This window comes from Osmia lignaria, chromosome 7 (genome assembly GCF_051020975.1).
Source record: "Osmia lignaria lignaria isolate PbOS001 chromosome 7, iyOsmLign1, whole genome shotgun sequence".
Classification (NCBI taxonomy): domain Eukaryota; kingdom Metazoa; phylum Arthropoda; class Insecta; order Hymenoptera; family Megachilidae; genus Osmia; species Osmia lignaria.
In genome coordinates, this window is record NC_135038.1 from 6044088 (window position 1) to 6069389 (window position 25302).

Sequence of the window (25302 nt, forward strand, 5' to 3'; positions counted from 1 at the left end):
GTAAGAACATTTTCGACCGAACGAATCAAAGAGAAACCGTCAAGATACTAACCACCGTTGATGAAATTTCAAAGGGTTTTTCCACATTTCCACGTTTCTATTTTCCTCATTCGCGGTTGTTTTAACGATGAAATCACTCGGAGGAGCGTGCAATCGGTGATTGGATCGATAAGTTCACGCTGGCGATTTATGCGGGCAAACGACGCGACGCGACGACTCGTTTTCTCGATGTCCGATCGAACGGAAACGGTTATCCCTGTTGTCGTATAGATCGCGTGGCTGACAGTGACGAAGAGTCGCGGGGAAAGCATGGAAAAGAAGGGAGGAGAGAAAAGTATGAGGCAAACGTGCGAATAGTTTTCTCGAGGAGGTTTCGAGCGGCGGGTAGCAAATCGCTTGAAGGTAAAGAGGGATTGGTAAGATAAAGAGAGAAGGAAAACTAGTGGAAAGGGGTAAAGGTTGTAGGTAGAGGTAGAGAAAGAGATACGGAGAAAGCGGGTGCACACTATTTCCACGTAGCTACAACCGACTCATCAATCATCAGAGTTTAGAGTCGGACACGTAATTTCCGGGACGTGGGGATTCGTTCGACGTGCGCGTCCGTTCGAGCCAAGCTCCGATTGGCTGTTCGTAGCTAACAGGGCCATCCGATTGGCTGCTCCTCTCTGCCCATATGATTTATGTGCCCTAGTGCGTTCGTTAATATGCCCGGTGATCGTTTCGAACGAACCGACCGACCAGTCCAACGGTCATCCACCGGTCATCCAACGGCCAGCTAGCAACCCAGGGAGACAGTTCGACTGCGACGTGAGTTATAATCGACGATAGCCACCCCTGTATTCCCTCAATCACCAGCTATTCTCCTTCGATCCCTGATCGTTTGCGTATCGTCGTTCCACGCTGTTCCCAGATACCGTAAACTATATCCGTCCTAGTCGGATCGCGAAATCTATTTCCACGATCGTTAATTCATTTTATGAGCGAATCAGGGAGCGGAAATCGGGACCCGGGCTATTCCTTCTCTCCTGAATCGATTTTCACCAAGCAAAGTTAATCTCGCTAAATCTCGCGAAATGGGTTAAACAGTCGCTCGACAAATCTTTCCGCATTTAAAGATTCCCCGTGTTGTGTTCGCGCCCATGCGATATCCACGCGATTTACGAGCGGCTGTTACTCGAGCAAATACACGCACGGTACCGCCACGCGATGCGAGACATCATCCCTGCTCTCCGATTTTTCCTCCCTCTCGTTACGTCGGCCAAGCCGCTAATTGTGAAACGTTATGATTATTTCAGAACGTATATATCCGCACTATCGACAGCTAATGGTTGGTTGGATTTACATTTATCGACCTTTCAACCAACGACAGTCGCTAACGCAAAACTCGAAATTACGCAAACGACAGGTTTTGTCCGAGCGAAACGGGTCCTCTTCGTTCACGGAGATCAACGATTTTTGGTGAAAGCCGAATCGCAGAGTCAATTTTCAACAGTGATTATTAATCGATCGAAAATTGACCACCATTTCCGTGCCATCGAAACTAGGTTGATTCATTCACGCAAAATCGAACGTACTTTGATCTGAAAACTAGCCGGGTTTTCGCGTACCGATTTCCGTTCCTCCCGAACGATTAAACTAAACGGTATTAGATTCCAGCCGAAAGGATTAGCTGACTATGGGAAACAACGTTATTCACCGTCTAATTGTTCGTAACGAAATAACGCTATCTGAACGAGCTGGATTATTTACGACCGCGGCAGTAATTATGTCCTTCGTTTCGAATAAAATCACGAGTAACGAGGCTAATGACTGCGATTTAGTTGGATTTCCGGCCGCGATAATCGGACACGTAGCAACGAGAGAGAAGAAACTTCTCTGGGACGCTGACGAATGTCGTGGATGTTTAAAAACAAAAGAGAATTGTTACCAACGCGACGCGAAGCGAGGCGAAGTAAAACATGACGTTGTATAAGTGTAACTGATTAATAGGAAGAAACAGGTGTCGTTTCGAGCCAGACAAATTCAAGGAGATCTTTGTTGGCCGAAAGGTAAAGGTGTAGAAACGTGGATCGAGCCTCGGCTACGAGTAGATCTTCCTCGTTACGGGCTAAAATGATTATTCACCCTCTTACGCTCGAGCTTGACACCGGTGCTCTGCTACGTGCTCCGTCTGACGTTGAACGAACGTTTCCACTTAAAGACGGGACCGGCTTTATCGTGCGTCCCGAGTAGAACGCTCGTCCAGCCTGGATTATCGCTCGATTCCTTAGACCTAATCCCGTCGTGTCGTCTACACCGTAACTCGCTCGTCAGCAAAATTAAATACGAGCTCCAACTAAAAACGATTCTTCCTAGGTAGAAACAGCGAACCGTTCTAATGTACTGTCGGCGTGAAATATTTATGGGCTGCAACGCGGTAATTTCATTAAAAAGTCTCAAAAACTTTCTTCTTCCACGCGAAATGTGAAGGAAAAAGGGAAAGCGTCACGGAATATCCACCTACGACTGGAGTTAAAGTCTTGCCGACGATACAACGGAGGAAGCTAGGAACTTTACTTCGAGTTGGTCTACACAGTAGGTAGATTCCGAGACTCGAGGGATCTCACCTTTATTATTTATCACATAGCCTTTCCAGCGAACAAACGTCCTAGTCTTTCTCGTTCCTCTTGCTTCGCGTCTGCTTATTCCATCTACTTTGCAAACCATTCTCCGTTCTGAGACCGCTGCTATCTATGCTCTCACTGGTCAACGTCATCTTACTCTTATAAAACATCCCGTATCGCCGTAGACTGTGACTCGTGTCTTTTTCACATTCGATTAATTCGCGTGTTTTGTCAGTTTCTTTCTTTGCGTGTAACGATTAAAGCAACTAGTTATTATCCCGGCTGGTTGTATATTCCGTTTGATCGATGTACGCCGCGATAAGCCACCTGTTAAGACATTCAGAGAAACGGCGATGTTTGCTGCAACTGGCAAGCAAGAAAGGCTCGTGTGCTTGCGACGATAATCCTGAATGTGGAACAAGAGGCTGTTAGCAGCGTTGCGCAAGCTATAACCCTATCGTCGTCGACTCGACGTACACTTCTCTATTGTATCGTAGTCAACCGGAATGGTATGCTGTTTTCGTGAAGCCGTCTATTTTCCTTTCTTTTTTTATCTTCCTCCTTCGCGTTACCACTTTTCTAAATTGAATTGCCAAGCAGCCAGCCAATTTAGTTGCTGACGAGTAAAAATATCTGGTAAAGCGATAATTGGCTATCGAGTTGATATCGGGTTGTAGAGCAAATCGTTTCACCGAGCACGAGAGTGTGTACCTAATGGTAAACTGACGGCCGGATAACAGACGAGCGAGTTGAACGCTGGCTTTTCTTGCAGGAATACTATCGCAATCGACCGCCAATAAATCTAACGAACAAAGAATGACGTACGGCGAAATAAGAAAAGTCTCGAAAGCGAGTTTAATCAAAATCTCGAGGGTGGCCGCCGTCGTTTGGCCGATTCGTGAGACCGAACGAGGAGTGGACGCGAGCGAAAGGATATCCTTTCCATTTATCGCTGTTTACCTTCCTAGGAGAATCGTGCCGTTTAAGAAAATCCGTTTCAGTTTTCGCAATGGCCGTTTTTAATGCTTTCTCGGGCAGCCGTATTTTTTCCATCGTGTCTCGGATACTCAAAAAATATACGGACGCCGAGCGGTTACCTTTCGAGCACCGATAAACTTTCAAAGTCTGCCACTTTATCGTTTCGTCTCATTACTGGAACAACGAAGGAGATTGCGTTTCGCTAACTAAGCTGAAAGTGAACGGCCGTAAGAGGAGGAAAGATAGGGAGAGAAGAAATGCTTTCGCCATGGCGGCGCCAGAGATGCTGCAAAAGTTTCTCCTTCCACCTTGCCATCCGACGACAAGACGGATAGAGGACGCCGCGGTAACATTGGAAAACGTATACATTGGTAAAAACTTTGCTGGCTACTTTTCCCATTTTCAGATGAATCTTTCGCACCGTATCCGCCCGCAGTTTCCTCGGCTTTTCTTTCTTTTTTTATCCCTCCCCTTCTCTTTTCTAACGTTCCATTCGACGGAAGCGAAAACGCGGGTGGTAATTGATTTTCCGAGCGAACGTTTCGTTCGAAATGAATCCCGTTTGTGTAATGGCATCTGATTTATGGGACATCGCGACGATCTATAGAAGGATAGATCACGCAGACATGCTCGTTCGGAGGTGAATGGCCTGGCGTTGCAAGACGCGGACCACGTCCAAGAAAGTCGGAACGCTACCTATGGATTAGCGGTCAGAAAGGATCGGGGCCTGTTTGTCGTGGTTTGCCACCGAAAATCCCGTCAACTCAAAGGTCGACCCTCGTTTCGACGATGACACATCCAATCTTTCACATCTCTAACAAGAGCTCAGAAGCTTTTCAAGGGAAAAAGGGAAAAGTAAAAAGATAGACAGACAGGTGGAAGAGATTGGTGAAGATTTCATAAATCGTTGCGAACGAAGAAATCCCTTGGTATCGAAATATGACAAAAATTTCTTCTTTCCAGGAAGATAAAAATAAAACGTTTTCGCTGATCAATGGAGCAAAGTAGGCTATCATAGTTCGCGTTAACCACGAAACGAGATGAGCCTTAATTCGTTAAACCAAGTTCCGAGGATTACGACGGTGTGGCGTGCTGGTAACAGTTAGCGTGACTTCCGGCGGAGGCGCTGAGCCCCGGAAACCAATCGTAGTCTCCGTCAGACCGAATCATCCGCGCTTCTGCGGTCAAGCGATTTCGTAGCAGTTCAGCTCCTGTTAGCATTCGCTGGTAGTGGTCTCACGATGTAAAGAGGAAGGTATAACATTTCTCGCTTAGCTTTTAACGAACGAAGCAACGCGGTTACACGGACGAAATCGATCATGGCAGAACGGAGGAGAAAGGCCATGATTCAATTAAATTAAATTCGAATGGAACTCGATGCGAGTTTTTCCAAGCGAAATTTCTTGGGACTTTAATCTTGAGCGAATCTTAGATTTTTTATAGTCCTAGTTGTCTAAAGAGGGGAACGTAGGGCAAGATTTGCATTCTTCTCTGTCGAGTAACGATAAGAATGCGAACAATGATATCTTTCGGATAGGCAAGCTTGCGTTGAGAAACAATGAAGAGGGAAAGACGTGGAGTGAAAATCAAGAAGAACGAAGAAAGGTATAGAGGGTAGAGGGAGGAAGACAAGACTGAAAGAACGGATTATCGGCTTTGTTTGCCCGGAAGGCCGTCATCGAGTATCGATATTTGCAATTTCACGAACCCAGGCTGCGGCCTGATGCAAAAATCAATGAACCAATAACCGAGGTTGATGCTCGTTTAGTTACTACCTCCATATATGCATGCGGTGTCGCGAATGTATGTGCGCGTATTTCAGTTTGTACTTCTCGTTAATCCCTATGCACGAAAACCTCTTTCCAGACCAGCTACTTGGAAAGAGACGGTTACAAAGAAAAGCTACTGGAAAAAAACTGTATTCGTTTTCCTGTTTTCACGATACGTGAAAATTCCACAATGTCTCTCCGGGTATATCGAGAGAATCGACCGAACTCGCTTCTACGGTTCAATATTTAAACATTTAACTGCAAAATAGTTGATAAAATGTTCGCTGTTACGTATAAATTAACGGACGCGGAGCTGAAAATTATGCTCGTGTTTCGCTAATAATGTGAACGAGTTGGATCAACAATTAATTTTAATAACGGCACGAAACAATAATGGGCACGCGTGGAGAAAATGATGGGATAAAAGATAAAAGTGAATAGGATCAGAGATTGGATTTTAAACGCAGCCTCGTCCCAAAGGGATAAGCACTTTTTTTCTAGCGTAGCGTACGGAGCACCGTTGAAAGTACGGGGATTAAAATTCAAAGGGATCCGACACTCGAAATCGCTTAAAATTTACAAAGTTTCACACTGACCTGAACTTTTAGGCGATGGATACTCGGAAGGAAGGTGGTGAAGTGGATTCGAGTGGCTGCGATAACGTCCGGCTGGAACTCGTGGCAGTGGCTGTAAGCTGGAATCGGTGAAACCAGTCCGGCGGTCTGTTAAAATGAGAAAATTGAGAAAATTGAGAACTCGTCGAACGAACGTGAAAACCGTCGACGGATAAAATTTTATCAAATGCAAAACTTTGATTGGTTTTTCATGAAAATAACCAAAGAGGTGGCGCAACGGTTAAGTTAAATAGATTTTCCCTACTGAAGCGCGAAGAAGGGAAATGAAACGCGAAGAGTAGGTAAAAGCTAATACAAGACTGCTACTTTTCTAGCATTCCTCGTCTCTTCGGGTTGATGAACGTTCGCCCAGAAAAGACGGCTTGCTAAAGTTCTTCTTCGCCCACTCGAGTAAAAACTCGGCTCCGCGCGTCCTCTCTCGATTTGCTTTCGGTCCGAGAAACCAATTTTCCGCGAGCCTTCGTCGTTCTTGTCGTTCTTTCGCCGCGAAAAAAGACAAGAAAGGGTAGAAAAGAAAAGCAACGACTTTGCTACCCGACTGGTAAGACGTAAAATGCGCGCAACATCGAAGACCAATCGGAAAATCGTGTAACTTTACTCGGCAACTCGTTTCTTAAATCATATTACACGATATTTGCCGAGCTTGATTAAAATTGCTTCTCTTTCTCTTGCAAAATATTAAGAAAAACTTCTTAATAAATTTATGGAGTACGTTGGTACAATAATACAATTAGCTAATAAAAACCGTGACCTCGATATTAGATTAAGATTCTTCAGCGAATGAAAATGAACGAGTTGAACTGTAATTTAGATGCGCTTTCATGATTCTATTAGGAAACAAAGTTGTACGACAGGTTGTACGAATTGGCAAAGTTTTTTTTATTCGATAGGAGGCAACGTAAAAGTTTCTCGTGACATCCAGTCGATTGTCGATGGTTTTGTTGTATCAGTTACGCGCATCGTTGCATCGTTGCATCGGTGCATCGGTGCATCGTTTCATTCTTCCAGACAGAAAAAGTCTGTCGGTAGTAATCGTTTAACGAGCAGAACGCGGACGTTTCATCGTTGGCCCACAAAATCATTTTCGTGCCGGGTTTACGTATTGTCGATACGTTTTCTCGTGGTTCGTGCTACCCTTTTTTTCAGCGCCTCTTTCTCGTCGATGCATTCGCGTTCCGTTTTCATTTCGGCATCCGATATCTGGTCGTTGCCCCGTTTTCCATGGATTTCGGGCCGCGCCCAACCTCGTCGTTTCTCGTTTCCTCCTTTCCGCCGCGCCGCACTCGTTCACCGCTTCGCGGATCCACGCTATCGGTCTTTCCATGCGAACACAACCAATCGTTTTTCAGACTTTTCGCTTCAACGGAGCAAGAAGCGAAAGGAAGAGGAGAACGGAGAGTATCTAACCGAGGGAACAACGATTAGTTCTCCTTCGTTAGACGACGCCCGAGCGCGTCGAACACCTTGCGCGGAATTAATCAAGAGCACGCGTGACTATCGTTTAACGGCCTAAGAAAGAGGAAACGACGAGTTCATTAAGAGGAAGCAAAGAGAAAGAATTGGCCGAATAAGCGGTATTAACGAGGCGGGAGAAAGACTTGGCCCGTGTTCATTTTACCTACCGAAATTCCAGAAAAATAGAAGGGCAAAACGGAGAATTTCGCTCTCAGCTACTTTTCACCTAGCTCGGGCAAGAGTAACAGCGAGAGAACGCGGCGGCAGAGGAAAAACCGGCCGTGGTGCCGGTTGGCACCGGAATTCCGACGGAATTCGCAAAGAAATTCGCGCTCGCGGCTTCTGCTTGCTCGTTTGTCTAGAAACGGTGCACGCGGGCAAGCCATAAGGAGGGCCGTAATTCAGGCGACATTCCGCGTTAAAGGTGTCTCGCCGAGCCGACTTTCTTCCCTTTCTCCTCCTGGCCTTCTCTACCGGCCGTTTCCACAAGCGGATAAAAACGAGAAAAACGAGAAAACTGAAGGAGGAACGGAAAGCAGGATCTTCCGATAATTGGGGACGCGGAATTTCCGCAGCTGCAAATTACCGGAAACTTTGCCCCACCCAAAGTTTAATCGCGTTCGAACGTCGAATGGCTACGAGATAGTTATCAAGATAATTTATTCTTCTTATTCAACCTCTTGTCGCCGACTGCGACGGAAATTCGACGGCAGGATGTTACTTGAATGGCGGATCACCGCTGAGAAAAGGTAGCGTATCCGATTGTTTCAAACACCAGCTAACTAAGTTCGATTATCGATGCGGCCGGTGTATGTTGCACAACTATCTAATGAATTACGGAGCCTCCGACGACGGGAGCGTATCTCAGAAAAGGGAAACCGACGAAGAGCATAACGTTCTATCGAAATATAAAACGACCCTCGTTAACGAGTCCTTTGAGCAGTTGAACCGAATATGAGCACGGCGACTAACGTTCGCTAATTACGACATGGTAACGAGACAACTTTGTAACTTCAACTTTCGAAAACATTAGCGACTCTGCGCAGAATGGGCAAAAGGGTGCAAAGTTGATAGGTACCGTTTAGTCGATTTTCGACCTCTAACAGCCAAAGGAGTGGAGAGAAAAGAAAAGTAAGGAAAAGCAGGCGCGATCCGCAACGACGGGTTAACGCTTCGGTTAAACTTCGAACGTCAGAGGCCCGAAGCGAAAGAACGCGAAAAGATGAAACAGAGAAAAAGCCTGGCAGGACAGGGGTAGATGGGAACGAAAGTTCCACGAGCGGTAGGTACATAACGTAAAAATTTAAGACTATTAGGTTAGCCATATCTGCTACCTTAACAATGCTGACACAGGTATTTAGCCTCGGGCTTGAACGTATCTTTTCTCTGGTACGTGGAGCTTACCGGGGAAAAAGGAACAAAGAAGACGGAGAGTGGTGAGCACTCGAGAACGTTGAAGCGGAAGAACTGGAAGCAGCGCGCGGAAAAATAAGAATTTCAAATCTAATTTTCCGAGGCATATTTAATAGGGAGCTAGGCATCCTTCCACCTTCTTCGCCATCGTCGCCCGACACGAATGCTTCTTTCACGATCCTTCCAACCCTCCTATTTCAACGCTTCCTCCTCGCCAGCGAGGAAACGAATAATCGAAGAATGCGTTCAAATTAGACCGAAAAAGAATGAATGGAAGGGATTTGCATCAGATTTATTGCATCTTATTATACGTTCGCGACGCATCTGATAACTCTCTAGCAATATTGAATCGTAATATCGAAGAACTCGCATCCTTTCTTTTCTGTCAGATGAATAATCACGACGAAGAAGAGCATTTACCGATTGAAAAAGGAGCAGGAACAGGAGGAGAGAGATTAACATTACAAATTGATAAAATTACTCACGATCAGAGGGGTAAGGACAGTCGGTTCCCATCGATATCCGATCGAAACGTATTCGTTGTAATCGAAAAATCGTTAATCGAGCGTAAAGAGTATGCGAACGTCACTTTTGCCGCGCAAGAGAAAAATCCTAGGGATTTTCCTGCCGGAGATTCGTTACCCGTTCCCATTAGCCCCGATTCTCCGGCTCGAGACTTGAATCAATTTCGTGGAACAGTAGGTCACAGATGCCACCAATTACGTTCTGCCAATGGGCCGCCATCTTTTTCTATCTCTCTCCGTCGTGTTCAGGAAGCGGGCTAAATGATTTTTCTCCTCCCTGGAGTCGGAACGAGCCGAGATCGGTCGAGCGAAGGAAAGCCATTTGACGACTTTACCCCAATAATTGTCGTGAGAGGTTTGCGAGTATTACGACCGACTACTCGACTGTTTCCCTCCGCCTTTTTTCTTCTTTTTTTTTTTTTTACTTTCTTTCCAGTTAACCGTTATAATTTTTCGACTGGATATATCTGATAGGATACAGTTCGTTGAAACGAACACCGAAACTTTAACGGAGAAAGAGTTTCACAGCGGTGCGGTGCGGTGCGGCGTTTTCACAACTGTTTGTGACTTTTTTCGTGCAACGATATCGAACGCAAACCGTGTACGGTAGATATACACCAATTCGAACGTCTCTCGCGGTTAATCGAGCGTTATTTGTCGAGACAACACACACCGGTCTAGCACATCAACGGGACCGAGACAAAAGTTTGGTCATTAGTCTTCCGAGTTGTCGCACGACTAACAAACTTATACCCTTATTCCTTGGAGCTATTAATATCGGTAGACGTCGGATGTTGGCTCTTCTTGTCATTAATTATACTACGTTCGACTAGTCTTTCTAAATACCTGTTCTTCCCCCTTATTCGCGAATACGAATCGACGATCGATGATTTAGCACGATCCTATCGAAACACTTACGCCGTAAATTCGGGTCTTTTATAGTTTCGAGGGTTCGTGCAAAGGATATCTATTTGCTAGGAATGCCTCGCAATGGATCGCGATAATTTTCCCTGGAACTTTTCCAAACCAGTCGTCGAGTACCCTGAACACGGTTACTGCGGTTACCTTGAAACTTTGTTCTCTTTTCCCGATGTACGTTACAAAAAATATCGAACGAGCGATAAATTTTCTTGGCTCAAATTGTGCTCATTAAACGAAGCTGAAAAATTGTTGCACCGTCAGCAAAACCGTGGTCCTATATCGTTCAATTTAGAACGCAGCCAAATAAACATTTTCCCGCTCGGTCATTGTCGTCGTCGCATTTATGAACACAAATAATACTTTTCAATTTCGCGGATTAAAACGTTTTCGTTAATCAAGTTAAAAGTTGCCCGTACCTTTGACGTTTTCAATCTTTTATAGAATTTCGCGCCTTAAATTTTGCAAGCGGTAAACTCCATTTCCCTCCCTTCGAGTTTCTCAAAGTTGAACGCGTTGTTCGCAATTTCCATTATATTTGTATCGAAGTAACTTTTTCGTTGAAAGTTTTAAGCGAAAATGTTTTCACCCTCTTTTTTCGATTTCTTCCCTTCCTGACGTGTCCCGCTCGCATACTATCGGCTCTTTCGATCCGTTCTTGTTTCCTTACATCGCGCCAAAGTAGATTCCCGATCGGGAGCGTCGAAATTTTAAGAATACTTGACAAATCCCGAGACGCATTTCGCATCTTTCGTTAAAGACACGCGACGAGCTGCCACGCACAAAAGCACGGCATCGAATAAAAATCCCTCCTTCTGTACGGGGTCACCATTTCATGTTGACATACGAATGCGAATAAGAATCGTAGAATCCCGTAGTGTTCCCTCGACGCTCGTCTCTCTGTTTGCAGAAGGAACTTTAAAATGCTAATACTCGCGATTACAGACTGTTTCTCGATACACTCGAATTTCTTTCGAGACGAAGAGGGAACTGTCTTGAAAGCAAAGCTTCGCGATTGTGTACCGAGAGAAAAGTGGGTAGAGCGAAAGGTAAAGAAGAATCTAGTTAAGTTGCATGATCGTGTGTGACGATGCGATACGATAGCGGGATGGCGCGATGCGGAGCAAAGATTCGGCGGAGGGTTTCCGTTTTGGGACGAGAAGGTAAGCCTAAAGGACGTCGAGGCTTTTCCCGGAGGAACGAAACAGGCAAAGGAACACCGAGGAATCCTCTGCTCTTCTTATTGTATAGTGTATAGGGAACTAGCGAGGCAATACCAGTGAGAATTCCACGCAACAAAGCTGGCTCGAGTTGGCAGTAGATAGAGAGGAGCGTTGGCAAGACAGGTGGATGCGCAACGGTGCACCGGAAACGCCAGAGGTATCGGAGACAGTGCCCGCTGGCTGCTTCGAGACGTGGCGGTTCGAGAGAGCAATGGAAAAGGATTAGGTATCTCCGAGGGTACTGAACCAACAGTCTGGTTTGATGTACTCGCATCGTTGCTCCCAACTACCTAAGACGAGACTGAATGAGACTTCAACTTTACGCGACACTCTTAATTCATCTGTTAAACGCGATTAAACGGCAAACGAAAAAGAAGAAATTATCAAAAAGAAAGAAGGAAATTCGGAAGGTAAAAGTGTGCGTCGTTTAGTCGGCCGACTAGAATTGAAAGCGTAATCCTTTACGGTAGTTTCTTGATAAACCGTAAGCTACGGTTCGCATACAATAATCCCCGGAATGTTTCCCGTTTATTGCTGGAAAACATAATATCTCGGAAACACGCGCGACCGATAACACCGTTACACCGGTCCCTCTGTAACGACGATAATAATTACAAGCAACGAAGGTATATGATTATCGTTCGACACGAAGCGACGCGACGCATTCAGCTGCCGGATTCGCGTTATGTAGAAAAAGGAAAGCGCCGATTGCGAATGGAAATTGTGACACGGTCTAATTGCAATCTGTGTTATTAGAATGATTATATTTTCTAGCCTGACGTAACGCGATGAAAAGGAATAAATTGAAAGCATTGATATGGAACAGAGGAATATAGGTGATGCGAGGAATTGAAGAGTCGCGCACGTTTTACGAGACTGGACGGGCTGGAAACCATCAATTCGTAAAAGCTCAACGCGTTTCGGTTGCGCATCGAGAAATTCGTGATCGAAATGAAAAGGAACAAAAAGAACGTTTGATTTATTGCGACGCATTCTACGGAAATGTCTTGCGTTTTCGTTTCATAATAAATCATTTAACGAACGATCGTGTTTAATGCTTGTAACATTCCTTTCCGGACAATATTCGCTATCGTTATCGACACGAAAAGGGTAGCAGGGGGTTCGAACGACAGCGTAACGTCGTTGTGTATCGTTTCGCAATTCCTGTGCGTAACAGTCTTCGTTTCCGCTGTTACTCTAAACTACGATTAAACTTTCCTCCTCCGGACGGAATGAAGCGAAGAAAAATCGATCGTACCGACACGGTGAAACTTGGAATAGAAAAGTTTGATCGAGCAAATTACGCCGGGGAAACTAATTTGTCGAATATACCAAAAGTTTCGGCGAATCCCGGGGGTGATGTGACTCGAAACTGTTATCGCGTTACGACCATCGTTACAATGATGACGATGACTTAAGTCAGTTAAGGAGGACACCTTTCGTTTAGATGATGAATTTATTTCTTCTTGTTCCGTTTAAAGCGTGAACGGTGCCGGTTTCTTCGGATTTCGTCTACCGTTCGTCGTCATCCAACGACTCTCAAGTCTCAAGGCAAGAGGAACGCTCTATGGAACGCCTCTGGACATACCAGAGGGTTGTTCGTGCCAAGGTTGCAGAAAAGATAAAATTCACCGTCTCGCTGTTATCCGCCTCTTTCTGCTTCCGGTTTTTCCCTCTTACTCTTAAGCTTCCATTCGTTTCTTTGCCCCGCGAAAACGTCTCGGCGATTACTCTTACTCCGTTCCGTGGCGGAATCGTTGTTTTTTTTTCTCAATTAGATACGTCTCGTCGCGGTCGAATATTTCGATCCGTTCGAATAATTTCCTTCGGAGGTACGTCGAGAACATTAACCCACTTTTGCACCTTTGAAAATCGACTAGCTTGCGACCTACTGGCGGAGCCTGTTCGAGCACGAAGACAAAATGCATTTATTGAGAGGAGGAATCGAAAATCTCTCGGGAATTGGTACGGATTTCATATCTTTGCTACCGCCCGATCTGCCGGAACATTTTCCGTAACCAATCTTCTCGTAAAGAGACCCTTCGAACCGTTTCCCTCGTAAAGAACGAACCAAGGGTGAAAAATAATAGGACCGAGTCCGATAGAGTCGTAACTGCTTTTGACTTATAGCACCGTTGTAGCTATGTAACAACGTTTCTCTGGCAACGTCCCCGGTGTCCCGTCTTATTTTATCGTGGAAATTTTTTAATATCTCTTCGAGTTAAAATATCGAAATTGCATGCTAAGGGAAAAATGGAATTATTTCGACTTTGCCCGTTTACACGAGCCAGCGAAAGAGCTTCGTTCCGTCGAAATACTATCCGATTTAACGTAATCTCAGAAACTGGCTCTAGTCGTTGTGGAAAAAGATGAGCAAGCGAGGAAACATCGGTGGCGGCTGATTTATTTCCATGAACGGACGTCGCGTCGCAAGGAAAATAAAGCAAGCAACTCATCTATGAGAGACGGAGCGAAGGGAAAAACAGAGAACAGAGGGTCGGCAGACCCGGAACGGGAAGGAAGAAAAGAGTTGAGATACTTGAAGAAATCGTGCTAGGAACACACAGAGTTCCCTTCCAGTCTTGTTTCGGTGCAGAGCCAGCACTCGAAGAAGAGACGACACTGGAGGAAAAATAAAAGTCAGCTCCTCGGGCCAGGTCGTCTTCCCTTCTTTCCACTCCCGGCATCTCTTTCCGCTACCTTTTACCTCACCTCTTTCTAGCCTATTTATTCTTCACGGTTCGCTGTCACCTTTTTCGAAATTACGCTAACAGGCAAAGCATCCTTGAAATTCGTTTTTCTCTTCTCTTGGCCAGCTATTAATTTCGATGATTTGCCACCGATAAAATTCAGGCTTGTAATGAAAATAGCGTCGAAACGTTTGCGACGGTGTATAACTAGAAAACTCGAGAGAGAGAGGAACGCGTAATTTCGATTACTTCGCGTCAGGGAATATCAAACGCTGTTGAACAGCGAGCAACAGAGCCGTAGAAAGTTATATCGGGTTCGACTAAAACTTTCATCGAATATTCTATATTTCAGCCAACGCTATTCGAATATCAAAGTACGCTAACCAAACCATTATTACCGGCAAACGAAAGTTCGGTTAAACCACGATAAACACGATTTACCATATTCCGCCTTTAATCTAACGAAATAAAGGATGCTCAAGAACTAAATAGCGCATACTCGATTTCGGTTGAGATCGAATCGATGTACAGAATGCGACGCCGACGTTTCGAACGTTCGACAAACGGTATTGCCAGGTGTAACGTTAAAAACGACGCGAAAGCAAAATCGAGTAACGCGCCGGGGCGGACGCGTATCGTTTTCGTATGATGAATAGTTTTGGTCCAGGCGTATCAATCCAGCGTGGAAAATGGTAAGGGGGAACGTTTTAAAAACCAACACTAACAGAAGAGACGAACGAAACAGCGATTCGTAACTGTTTCCGAGGCAGAAGTATCGGCACACACGAAAAGATGATTCAGGTCGAGCAAAGAGAAAAAGTGGAAAAAGGGGGAAAAGAAGAAAGGAGAGCCGAGCGACCAATGGGGATTCGAGTAAAAGTAGCACGGCTACGAATTGCTCTAGATAAAAGTGATCGAGACCGTAGGAGCGATTGCAATATAAAATCTTGGTGGGATTCAAACCATATGGTATTCCAAGCTTTCGCAGTACGTACGTCCATCGGTATACGTACCCTTCCTTCCGTTTCCGTATCGACGTACCTACATTTTATCGGCTTTCTTTTACTGGCAATTTTCAGCGTGAAACCGCGAAACGCCATTCTTTCCTTCTTTCACCATTTCTTTTCGTAATTCTCTATAGCGTTTCCACAAGATGGAAAAGTGCTCTGCATACTTGGACACCGAAAGTAAACGCGTTCGGTGCCCATTTTTCATCCGTATTCTAGGATCGTTCTCGAGTCTGTGATTTTAGAGCGACTCGATCGAATTTACCCGCCTTTACGAGATCTACAACAATAATCCCCCCCCCCGAATAAGTTTACAAGCTTTAGGTAAACGTAACGCGAAGAAAATAGAAAGCGGTGTTCGTTTCGCGTTTCATCGCGGATCTTTGAATTTATGCAAAAGAGCAATCTTTCGGGAAAACGGATACAGATCCAAAGTAGCGTCGTTTGATTTAACATTGCTAATTTACTGCAAGCAACGGTCTTCTTCGTAGTTGGTCGAATGCAGGGGTAGGTAGAAAGCAGAGAGAAGAGATACGCTATATAAGCAACACACCGTAGCAAGAATAACCGAGGAGGAGGTTGAAGTAGCATCGCGAGCTAAATTCTAAAGCGGTTGCTGCGTGTGCACCAGCACACCCATTATGCCGGCTTTGTTCCGTCAGACTGGAACAGAGGCTGGTATTCCCGACGATTTCCTATGGGATCTTCGATACCCCTTCATTTTCCACGTCTGCCTTTGCCTATATTCGAACGAAACTAGCTGCACGGTCTTTGCCTAGACAAAACCTCCTATGTGGCTACAACGCTCCTGTCAAACTCTTTTCTACAGACGTCTTCGTAAATTCGCTAATACGCTCTTTAAATTCGCGAAAAGTCGCGAAACGCGATTCAAACGTAAGATCAAGTAACAACGAGATTGCAAGAAGGAGATCGAAACGCGGTTTGGCCGGTCGCGGTCGTTTGACCAACTGAATGAAAGTCGAAGGGAGAGGAAGTTGAACGAGGTACTTTGTCAGGTTTTCTGGTCGTTGAAGAACCGACTTTACCTATACAATTCCTACCGACGATCAAAGGCCATACTTGCAGATTCAAAGCGTTGCTTCTGCCTCTGCGAGCCGGCGACTTTGTGCTTCTTACTGCAAAATCGAGAAAGTACACGAAAGAAGAAGACTATTTTGAATAACCGAGCACGTCGCTAAGCGCGTTAAAAGAGGTTCTTAGAGGAAATCTATTGTATTATGAATGACGAGATTGAAAATCGTGATCCAAAAATAATTGACCGTATTAGGACCGGAGGCGTTCATTTCGTTAGAATATTTAATGGTCAATCAAAGTGCTGTGATTTCGGACGATCGATCGGATCTTTGGTAAGGGAACGCGATGAGAAAAAGAAGGTTCGGGGACAAAGTGAAAAAGACGTAAGTAGGTAGAAAAGCTAACGTCAAATTGCGGCGCAGCGGAGAAAATTGCGTTTTGTCGATAATATCGGGGCGAGTTGATAACGGAGTGGTTGTGCGGGGTAAACGAACCCCTCCTCGTCTACGTTCAAGTCCCGTGGTAGCGACGCCGCTGGCGGCACGACTGTCTCGTGTGCACGTGTACGCTGATGTATGCGCCGACGTGCAAGCCTGCTTTGCATTTTTACGGTACACCTAGAACGAAGCGGTATAAAGCGATCTCTTCGTTCCATGCGCGTACAAGCGTACAAGCGTACAAGCCTGATGTGTAGGGTACGCGGGGCACTGTAACGCGGTTGCTCGCGTGTTTCACGAGGAATCGAGGAAAATATCTACGCGAGGCCAATGGAATTTCCCCTCCTACCTAGCGAACCATGTTTCACCCTCAATACTCCGAGCACATTTATCAGTAGACGATACTTATTTTCGACGGGACACGTGACGACGGATACACGCGTTAATCGCCACGACCTACGCGACCATTAAAACAATCGATACCCGCGGATTTACCCTTAAACCCCTCCGAGATCGAGCTAACATGAAGCGAAACTTTGAAAGCGAAGGAACGACGGCGAATCAATGTCGCCGGTTGGAATAATGCGGCTGCAGAATTGTTAGCGAGGGGAAAAAGCTGAAAATTTCTAATTCGCGGTCCAGTTACGTTTTTTTCTTTTTTTTTTTTTTTTACTATTTACTCTTGCAGGCTGTTCGTGTCCGCTTTTATGCGCCGATTCTGCGGCTTCTATTTTTTTCCTTCATTTTGTCATTCCCTTTTCCCAACTGCACCTTGTTGCGGTGGATATTCTGGCAAGCTCCCCTCGCGTCCCTCGAACAAAACCCCAGTTCCGTTCTCCTACCGTACCGAATGCGCTAGCTCGTTGCAACACCCCGCAATTCCCTGCATCCTCGTCGCGTTTCCGGTATACCTCCCTACCTACCTTTACCACACCGCCTCTGTCTCTGGCTCTGCTTCCACTTCTGCCTCTGACTCTACCTACTCTAACGCATTGCCTCTATACTCTACTCTGTGCGTTCCCTCTTGCCTAGACTTCCTAGGACCCTCGCGACGCTCGTGCTTTTGTTTCGAATTAACATTAGGAGGTTTCCACGTCAGAGAATTTATACCAAGCTACAAATAAGCCGCGTTGGTTTGCAGCGACGTAACATTTCGAAATAGCAAATTTCAGCTGACAAACTATTTCACTCGTGGAAATCAAAAATTTCAACAAAGGACGGGAAACAATAACGGGCTATTTCGATGAAACCAGTTTTCCCGGGATGTAACAAACTCATCGCGCATCGTTTACATCTGTATCCGCACCTGTGAATCTTTTCAGGTGTTTATTACAACGGACATCGTGCACGGATCGCTATCCATCAAAAGGATCAAAATACACAAGGGCAAAGTATTTGACGTTTGAAGCGAAAAATTCATATTACCAAAAGTGCAACGCGTATGAATTTACGACTATCCATAAATCCTCGCTTATACCGAATTATACTCTGCGTCTTTCATTACCGTCCGTAAAATGATGAATCGTCCGACAAAAATAACATTGACGCACGTATTAACAGTGACAAATAATCCAAATAATCTTTTCATATTACTACGCTTTAATTTATCCCGATTTACGTTGACCTGACCGCAAGTGGAAGAGAGAAAAGAAAAAAACGGATAACGTCGTGGAAAATTTTGTCATCGTACCAGACACCCTTAGAATAGACGTCGTTTCAGTGTCTTCCCCTTTTATTCTCTCGTCGCTGTAGGCTACTCGTTCTACCCGCTACTATTCTTTCTAGACACCGTAAAGCAGGTATTCGAATAACCTGGCCTAAATACGGTAGCCCGGTTACCAACGCGTCGCGACGTCTCGATTCGTTTGCAAAAATTAAATCGCGTAACGTATTATCGATTAAACGAAACAAGACTGAAAAATACGTGTACCAGTGTGCTGCTCGGGTGTATCGTACTCGATATGCTTTTATTAGTACCTTTGTCGAAACACATGGCCCGTAATCCGAAAGCATTTCACGAAATATCGTGCAATGAGATGAAACCGGGAATGTAATCGGCGAGGGTGGAACCATTTTTGCCAGATCGAAAGGCTGTAGAGGATCGCAAACGCGATATACAACATTCGGAATCAAAGGTTCGTTGTTTGCAAACGAAATATACGTTTAACCTCGTCGTGGTACCAAGTAAACGATAGGATCATCTTTAATAAATTAATTACAAATTACGGTTAACATCGTTACCCAGTCTCGTCGATCAAAACGATTCCAAGTATAGATTTATCCCGACTAAAAGTGATAATAATTTCTAGGTAACTGGAGCACCGTGACGAGCACGAAACGAAACGAATTCGAGTTTTTAAATCGGTTGTATCGAAATTACAACAAAGACTTTATCTCTGTTAATAGAAGTGCGACTGGCTGGTTCGCGTATCCCCCTAAATCGAGGTTCGAAATCGTTTGCAATGTTCGATTCACGCATCGCCGGACTTTAATTCGGTATTTCGAAACGCAATTTTCCAAGCCACTCTTCGATGACGCGTGCGAGCTTTTACAAGCGTAAGCACGATTAAGCTTTGCCCTCTTGAACACGCAGTCCAACGAACGATTACGTATAGCCGGCTAATTGCGAGAGGGCTAAAGAAAGCGTGTATTATTTCTAACGCGAATACTAACGTACACAGAGAATGGTAGATCAAACAAGAAATTGTTGAGAAGAAAATGGAAGAATGGTAGGTTAGTTTACCGAGAGACGCGCGAGAGAAAAGGGTGCAGGCTCCGTGAAAGAAAGGGGAAAAGAGGAAAATCCGAAGAGGCGAGGAAGGGAAGTTGGCAATATCGTCTAGGAGGATGCCGATTTTGTACGGTGACGCGGCACCGTAGGCAGGCAATCTCGAAAGCTGCTTCGCGTTGACGAGAACCTCGCCGTCCGGTTCATCGGCCACAAAGGATCGAATCTTCCTCTTGCGCGAGATCAGAGATTGTAGAGGGAAAGGTTTTCACGAAAGAGGAAGAAACTTTCTCGGTGAACACGGCTGATAACCGTTCGATACCGTGATCTTCGCTCTTTCGATGCATACACGTTTGCCGCGTTCGAAAGAAAATCTTCAAAATTCTGGGTAAAGTAAGCCTTTCAAATCATTCGAGATTAAGAACACGTATAATAGGTATAAAAATGCACGGGTTCGGGATCGGACGAATGTAAGTAGAGTATCGACGTGACGGTAGAACGGAAACGTTTTATACATAGTTGGAGTTTATGAATAATGAAATGCGAGAAAAGGGCGTAGAACGTGGAAGGCGCGGTCGAGAAGGCCAACAGTCATAATCGCAGCTTAGAATGCATGGAATAATTGCGCGCGTGCATTGCACCGTAGGCGGCTTAAATGCTGCGGCAATCGTAAAATATAATTTCTTCGAGCCGGCTTATTACGCCGGTCTGTCCTCCCCGTTTCGTCGCTTCCGCGCTTCTGATCCTTTTTTTAAGGCTGCTTTCGCCACTAGGTAGTTTGCGTGATGGCAAAACGACCAATACCGTGGTGAAATAACAAAGAAGAAAAAGTCTTTGCAAAAGGGCGAGTGGCAGTGTGAAACGCGACTGAAAACGCGAGGGTGGAGGCAACGAGGGTTTTGCGGGTACGCGTGTCTCGCGTTACTGCAAAATACTTGCTACCATTCAGCGATAAAGTGAGGATAAACAGTGCTTGCCCTCTTCTTTTCCGCGGCTCTTTATTCTACGCCCTTTCGCGAATCTGTACTAGCTCACGGTTAGAAACGCGTTCCCTATTTCTTTTCTTCCCTCTCGGCTAATTAAATAAAGTACGCGTATTCGGTTTACGTTGAAAGCGTTTAAACTAAAAACGATTCGTATTCGAGTGTACGTTACGATCGACCTGACAATTTGCCAATTCCTCCGAGCGAGTTTGTTGACCCAGCAGAACTACCGTCTTACCGAAACGGACTAGAAAAAGGAACGCTGGCTTTACTTGGCAAATTTTATCAGTTTCGCGATTTCTTGGCCTCGATCCAGCCATGACTCCCGAAACGAGACAGTACCGCTTATTTTTCTCGGCCATCGCAACCAGAGAACCTTCATCTACGATCTTGCTTGTGTTTTTCCCGACAATTCAATCCCTCTGATCTACGTCCCCTATCGTGTTAAATTACGATCCCGTTGATACCTTCATCCGATAGTTTACCAATTTTCCATACGCATGCAAAGTAGGCTTTTATCAGATTTTCTTTGCCACTATTCTTTTAAAATCCTACGGATTCTGCGCGCACGGGCTTTGGCAGCCAATATCTTGGAGTGCGACTTAGCACTGATCCTTCGTTATACGTATATCCCCCGAATGTAAATAGCAAAGTCCGTGCTAGTTGAACGTCAGTGGTGATCAACTAGAAGACTTAAAATAGAAACCAAGAAAATGAGCGATCTGGAACGAATACCAAACTCGCTGATTCGTACTACTTTGGCGATCAGCTGCTCGAGTCAACTGAAACTTTTGTCTGAATTCGTGGCTCGAAGAAACGAATCGATTTCAAATTTTGAAAAACTTTTCGGTTTCTTCGAGGGCGAACAAATTTGGCAGTGAATTCGATAGGTAGGAAGAAAACAGGAAACGAACGGAGATATATTTGCGGATTCTTTGAGAGGTAGAAAGAGAAACGGGTAACGGAAGCGATGGGTGGGTTAACACAGTAACAAAGTCCAAAATGTTTTTCCTCTACTGGACCGTCGAGTGCTCAATATCTATGCTAATCCGGTCTACCGCTTCTTCGGTGCACGCTACCACACTTTTCAGCGTCACTCGTACTCCTTATCGTTTCCTCTTCTTACTTTACGTTTCGCCCTTTCCCTCCTGCCTGGCTTTTGTCTCTGTATAGTTAAGCAAACAGCAAGACGAAAGGCGATTTCGCGAGCAAGGAATCGATGGATCGATTCTAACGAAAGGGCCGAAAGGTCAAGAGGTGCGCAATGAAAATACTTTTATCAATCTCGCGTACACTTAACGAGTCTTACAACTTCTACAACCGTTTAAACAATTTGCCCTTGTCAAACATCGCACGCTATTACGAATATGATTACACGCGAATAATTTTCTAGAAAAACGGAACAGCAACCCTTTCGAAAGTTTCATATCAATTTCAGCATCCTGTTATCGTAATTTCTCGAGCGTTAGAAGAAACCAGCAACACGTTATACCTTACTATTTACCGTATCGATCCGGCTTTCTTTTCCGCGTAAACGTTTACTTTTCACCAACGGATGTTATTACACGGCTTGCACAAACGTTCCTCTATTTGTGTTATGTATCACAGAATTACAGACCGTCTCTATCCCCAAAAAACCGAATTCGATGAAATCTTTCAGCTTAAAAGGTAAATCCTGATCGTATACCAATAGAAGGAGAACCGAATAGAATTTCTTCGCGAAACTAACAATCGATCCTCGAACAGTTGTGGGAGTAAGCTAAAAAGCAAGCGATCAGAGTCGAACGCGATATCGACCAGCTGCGTTCGAATATTTCAATGTTTGCACTCGCCATCGACTGGATTTCACTATTCTCTATTCTCTGTTCTATGCCTCTGCCTATGCTTCATCTATCGGCCCCCCTTACAGAGAGCTGCATTAGTTCTAATCTAATCTTCGATTCAGCATTTCCGTTATTACTGTCAGCGGTACAATGGAAGGCTGATTAAAGCCGTGCTCTTGATGTTCGCTTTCGAAATTGGTGCGAATCGCTACCACGCTCTACGTGGAACACACATACAATTGCAATATCACGAGGAAAGTAATGGAAGAAGAACAATAGGAGAAAAAAATGTCCAATTTTCGCTACGCGAATCGCTACGAAGTGCCCCCGTTGCGCCAGCGTAACGTTTATAATCGAATAATTCAAACAATTCGGATAATCAAAAATAACTCTCCCTCGTAAATGTTTCGATCTCTGATTTCTATCTAACCGATTGCCACGAGTTTCCAAAAACGTTGAATCACGCGCGTTTCGAATTTCATACGGATGGATATCCGGCAGTAATCGCAAAGTGGAATTGCACCCTCCGTTCCGCCTCTCTCTCTCTCTTCGTCCTTATTTTCCTTTCGCCAAGCAGAGAGAGAGAGAGAGAGAGAGGGTTGCTGATCGTTAGCGCGGATGGTCAGCAAATCATTAACGCGATTACGCGTTGTAGCACAAATGTGTGTAAAATTTAGCACGTTCGAGCGAACCGAGAGACATCGAAACGAGAAAAAAAAAAAACGGATGCGGGATAAACGAGATCTTTATTTTATCCGATCGCGGGAAACGAATCGATGTCAAAAACGCTACAAGAGGTTGCGAATTGTGAAAGCAATCGTGTACTTCCTTCCGAAGCAGGGTTGATCGATAACAACGTTTCTTCCCTTTGTCCGATTTTCCTTGCGCCTTCAGAATTACTACCAATACGAACGTATAATAGAATTTGACCGATACCACGGGTAGCTTTCAAAACGGCTAATTAAATTGCAAGGTATCCGATATCGTTTGTTAACGCAGCTAACGAACAGAGTCGTTACTTTACAACTCTCGCACAGGCCGCTAATCAATTATCGACTGTCAGGGTAGATATAATTATCTACCGTCACGAAGCACCGAAATCGTTGCTAAACGTAATATCGATTGCTAAAATAGAACGCAAGAATGCATAAAGTTGCGTTAATTAAAGGGAAAACGTGTAACGGCGCGACGCGGTGTCGCGTGTATCGTGTACACGTGTACAACGAAGAAGAATCAGGATTCTCCGGGAAATTGAACGATCCACTTTACGTATAAGCGAGAATCTCGTTTCGAAGTAATTCCGCCCGCTGGCAGTCCGATTAACGTTTTAATCCGATTCCCAAAGTTTACACAAACTCGCGTAGGATCGTCGCGAAGAAAAGCTCGAGATTCGGTAATACGACAGAAATTTTCCGTCGAGAGGTCTGGATTTCCGCCTTGCCGGCAAGTCTCAGTCTTAGTGTCGCGGCTAATTAATCCGCTAAATTAGTAGGTCGGAGAATGAGCGTTCAGCAGAGCGTAGAGAGACCACGAGGCGACGGGGGAGCGCCAAAAAGGCCGCGGCGTCGCGTCGCTTTACCCGACTCTGTCTCGTTCTCTCAAACTCGAAAAGCCAAGCTGATACGAGGCTGACGAGGGTTGTTGCGGTAGTCGGTGCCGTTCGCGCTGCATACACCCCCGCACTGCGAACGCCCGGGATCATTTGCGTTGGCGAATCTCGTGAAAACGCATAACTAAATAAATGCGAGCTTGCACGTTTTGCTCTCTGTACACGAACGCGTCGCGTTGCCCTTTGCGTACCTCGGTCAAACGCAATAATGCCCTGTAATGGAACAACGTTGTTTCCGTCGCTTCTGGACACGTTTCCGGCGAACGCGCGACGGAAGCTGGCTGGCTATAGCATTCCAACGGAGCTAGAACGAGCGGCATAGCTACCGAGAAAGGAGAGACGGCCTGTCTCTGACCGGTATATACCCTGAGCTTAGGCTTGTTTAACCCCGATTTCGTAGCACTGTACGTGCCATGACGTCACCTGCGTTCAACACCCTCGCGTGGTCATCGATCTGCCACCACCACCCCTTACACCCTCGGACGATGAAGGCGTAACACGAGCCACCGAGCATTTATTCCGACCGAGCACCGGAATGGATACGCTGCACGCTCTTTCCTCTTTCTGTCCGTTTCTCGACTTTCCTTCCGTTTTACCCGTACCCGTTTGAATTTCGTTTGGTTTCTACGTGACGCGCTTACTCTATTTCAAGGATCACCAACCCTTTCGTTTCAAGAGAAGACGCACGGATTAGTTATTCTTATTATTACCGATAACCGAAACGTCGAACGTTTCACGATAACGTGAAATACCTGTGCGTTACAGTCGGAACAATGAATTGGTTTAAAAAAAAAAAAATGGAAAAGAGAAAAACGGTTTCCACTACCGACGATCTCGGACAACATCTCGATTCCCTCGGGTGCTTCGCTGAAAAGACTACTCGCAGTTTCGCGCGAAACTTTCTTCTTTCGTTTCTGTCTCGAAACTTGGCCGAACTCGTGGAACAACGTTACACAAACTGCTTGGAAAAAGTTTGACCTCTCGATCGCGCGTGGCTACAGATAAACACACACGGATGCGTTTACATTGAATCCGTTGGTAAGTTCGCTGCCAGTATACGTGTTATTGACAATTTGTTTCGAGGATACGCAAAGCACGAAGACCTAATCTTTGATATTCTTTCGATTTCGATTTCTATTTCCATTTCAATTTCGAGCCAAGCTTTCTCATCGTATTACCCTGCACCGGTTACCATCTTTGATTTCATTCGACGGCGGAAACGAACTTAAGTAAATTCGTTTCGCGAGCACGTGTCCCGATTATTTCATCGATACAAAGAATCGTTAATCTATGTCAGATATGCCATTACGAATTCCCAACGAGCTTCCAATCCTTGATTCGTTTACCGAAATGAACATTTTTTAAAACCACCCTTTAATCGTTCCGTTCCTTCTGTCGCTCTCGTACACCACCGGAATCTGTCAGCAACTACGCCGAAATTCCTTATCGGTAAAACATTCAACCCATCCTCT

General features: G+C 45.2%; 2 protein-coding genes across 2 annotated transcripts in view; one reads left to right on the forward strand and one right to left on the reverse strand.

Moving 5' to 3' along the window:
* Positions 1–25302, reverse strand: part of LOC117604614 (cell adhesion molecule 3-like) — a 107218-nt gene that overhangs the window by 78661 nt on the left and 3255 nt on the right. The window contains exon 5 of the mRNA XM_034324902.2: positions 5947–6072. The gene's annotated coding sequence lies outside the window, so the exon portion shown is untranslated. The remainder of the gene's footprint in view (positions 1–5946; positions 6073–25302) is intronic.
* Positions 1–25302, forward strand: part of Lar (tyrosine-protein phosphatase Lar) — a 211325-nt gene that overhangs the window by 21460 nt on the left and 164563 nt on the right. The gene's annotated exons all lie outside the window — the stretch shown is intronic.